Below are 3,323 nucleotides of genomic sequence, written 5' to 3' on the forward strand. Positions count from 1 at the left end.
TAGGGTTAGGGGGAGGGTTGGGGGAGGGTTAGGCTTAGGTTTATTGTTAGGGTTAGGGTGAGGGTTAGGTTGAAGTTTAGGGATAGGTTTAGGGTTAGGATTAGGGTTAGGGTGAGGCTGAGAGTGAGGGTTAGGTCTAGGGTTAGGCTTAGGCTTAGGGTAAGTCTGAGGGTAAGTGTGGGGTTGAGAATTAGGATTAAGGTGATAGTTAGGTTTAGGGTTAGTGTTATTTTTTGGGTTAGGGTTAGAGTTACTGTGTGGGTGAGGGTGCGGGTGAGGTTTAGGATTAGAGTTGGGATTAGGGGGAGAGTTAGGGTGAGGTTTACAGTTAGGGTTAGTGTTAGGGTTTGGGTGAGGCTTAGGATTAGTGTTAGGGCTATTATTAGGGTAAGGTTTATGTTTATGGTTATAGTTAGGTTGAGGGTTAGAGTTAGTTTTAGGGTGAGGTTTAGGGTTTGGGTTAGGGTTAGAGTTAGGGTGAGGGTGAGGGTGAGGTTTAGGGTTAGAGTCAGGGTTAGGATCAGCGTTAGGTTGAGGGTTAGGTTTAGGGTTAGGATTAGGGTTAGGGTGAATGTGAGTGTGTGGGTTAGGGTTAGGTTTAGATTTTGGCTTAGGGTTAGGCTGAGGGTGAGGGTCAGGGTTAGGGTTAGTGTTAGGTGTAGGGTTAGGGTTAGGGGTAGGTTAGGGTTAGGGTTAGTGCGAGGGTTAGTGTTAGGGTTAGGGTTAGGGCTAGGATGAGGGTAAGTGTGAGGGTGAGGTTTATGGTTAGGGTGAGTACTATGGTTAGGGTGAGGGTTAGGGTTATTGTTAGGGTTAGGGTTAAAGTTAGGGTTAGGGTGAGGGTGAGATTTAGGGTTAGAGTTAGGGTTAGTGTTACAGTTAAGATGAGGTTTAGGGTTAGGGTTAGAGTTAGGGTGAGGGGTAGGGTTAGGTTTAGGATTAGGTTTAGGGTGAGGGTGAGGGTGGGGCTTAGGTTTAGGGTTAGGGTTAGGCTTAGATTTAGGGTGAAGGTTAGGGTTAGCGTTTAGGTTAGGGTGCAGGTGAGGCTGAGGATTAGGGTAGGTTTAGAGTTAGATTTAGTGTTAGGTTTAGGGTTAGGGTTAGTGTTATGGTTAGGGTTAGGTTTAGGGTTATGGTGAGGGTGAGGGTTAGGATTAGGCTTAGAGATAGGCTGAGGGTGACTGTGGGGGTGAGGATTAGAGTTAGGGTTAGGCTTAGGGTTAGGGTTATTGTTAGTGTTACGGTTAGGGTTAATTTTGCGGTGAGGGTGAGGCTGCGGATTAGGGTTAGGGTTAGTGTTAGGGTTAGTGTTATTATTAGGGTTAGGGCTAAAGTTAAGGTGAGGTTGAGAGTGAGGGTGAAAGTTAGGGTTAGGATGAGTTTTAGGGTTAGGCTTAGGGTTAGGGTGAGGGTGAGCTTTAGTGTTAGAGTTAGGGTTAGTGTTAGGGTTAGGGTGAGGTTTCGGGTCAGGGTTAGGTTTGGGGTTATGGTGAGGGTGAGGTTTAGAGTTAGAGTTAGGGTTAGGGTGAGGCTGAGGGTGAGGGTTAGGGTTAGGGTTAGTGTTAGGTTTATGGTTAGGATTAGGGTGAGGATTAGGATGAGGGTGAGGGTTAGGGTGAAGTTTAGGATTAGGATTAGGGTTAGGGTTAGGGTTAGGATTAGCATTAGGCTTAGGATTAGGCTAAGGGTGAGGTTTAGGGCTAGAGTTAGGGTTACGGACAAGGTTAGTTTTAAGGTTAGGGTTAGGGTTAGGGTTAGGGTGAGAGTTAGGTGGTGTGTTAGGGTTAGGGTTAAGTATAGGATTAGGGTTAGAGTGAGGGGGAGTGTGTGTGTTAGGGTTAGGTTTAGGGTTAGGCTTAGGGTTAGGCTGAGGGTGAGGTTGAGCGTGCGGTTTAGGGTTAGGAGAAGGGTTAAGATGAGGTGTCGGGTTAGGATGAGGGTTAGGGTAAGGGCTAGGGTGAGGGTGAGGTTTAGGTTTATTGTTAGGATGAAGTTTAGGGTTAGGGTTAGGGTGAGGGTGAGGTTTAGGTTTATAGTTAGGGATAGGGTGAGGCTGAGGTTGAGGGTCAGGGTGAGGGTTAGTGTTAGGTGTAGGGTTAGGGTTAGGGTGAGGGTTAGTCTGAGTTTGAGGATGAGGGTTAGGGTTAGGATTAGGATTAGCATTAGTGTTAGAGTGAGTGTGAGTTTTGGGGTTAGGGCTAGGGTTAGGGTTAGGCTTAGGGTTAGGCTGAGGGTTAGAGTAAGGGTGAGGATTAGGGTTAGGGTGAGCATTAGGGTTAGGGTTATGGGGAGGGTTAGGATGAGGGTTAGGGTTAGGATTCGGGTTATGGTGAGGTCTAGGGTTAGGGTGAGTGTGAGGGTTAGGGTTAGGGATAGGCTTATGCTTAGGGTTAGGTTGAGGGTGAGGGGGGTCAGGATTAGGGTTAGGGTGATGGTTAGATTTAGGGTTACGGGGAGGGTTAGGATGAGGGTTAGGGTTAGGATTAGGGTTAGGGTGAGGTTGAGGTTTAGGGTTAGTGTTAGGGTGAGAGTTAGTGTTAGGGTTAGGGTGAGAGTAGGATTCAGGTTAAGTTTAGAGTTAGGGTGAGGCTTAGGGTCAGAGTTACGGTGAGGTTGAGGGTTAGGGTTAGGTTGAGGTTAAGGGTTAAAAGTAGGGTTAGGGTTAGGGTGACGGTTAGGGTTAGGGTAAGGGTTACGGTGAGGGTGAGGGTTAGGGTTAGGTTGAGGTTTAGGGTTACGATTTGTGTTAGGGTGAAGGCTAGTGTGAGGGTGAGGGTTAGGGTTAGGGTTAGTGTGAGGTTTAGTGTTAGGGTTAGGGTTAGAGTTAGGATTAGGTTGAGGGTGAGGTTTAGGGGTAAAGTTAGTGTTAGGGTCAGGATTAGGCTTAGGGTGAGGGTTAGTGTGGGGGTGACGGTAAGGGAAAGGTGAGGGTTAGGCTGAGGGTGAGGGTTACGGTAAGGGTGAGGGTTAGGGTTAGGGTGAGTGTTAGGGTTAGTGTTAGGGTGAGGGTGAGGGTTAGATTGAGGATTAGTGTTAGGATTAGGGTTAGGGCTAGGGTTAGGTTGAGGTTTAGGGTTAGTGTTAGGGTGAGGTTTAGGTTTAGGGTGATGGTTATGGTTAGTGTGAGTATTAGTGTTCGGGTTACGGTTAGTGTTAAGTTGAGGGTAATGTTTAGGGTGAGGGTTAGGGTTAGGGTGTTTTTTAGGGTTAGGGTTAGGGTTACGGTGAGGGTGAGGGTTAGGTTTAGGGTTAGGATTAGGATTATGGTTAGGGCTAGGGTGTGGGTAAGTGTTAGTGTGAGAGTTAGGGTGAGGGTGAGGGTT

This window comes from Dipodomys merriami, unplaced genomic scaffold, assembly GCF_024711535.1.
Source record: "Dipodomys merriami isolate MVZ:Mamm:240054 unplaced genomic scaffold, mDipMer1.0.p SCAF_23, whole genome shotgun sequence".
Classification (NCBI taxonomy): domain Eukaryota; kingdom Metazoa; phylum Chordata; class Mammalia; order Rodentia; family Heteromyidae; genus Dipodomys; species Dipodomys merriami.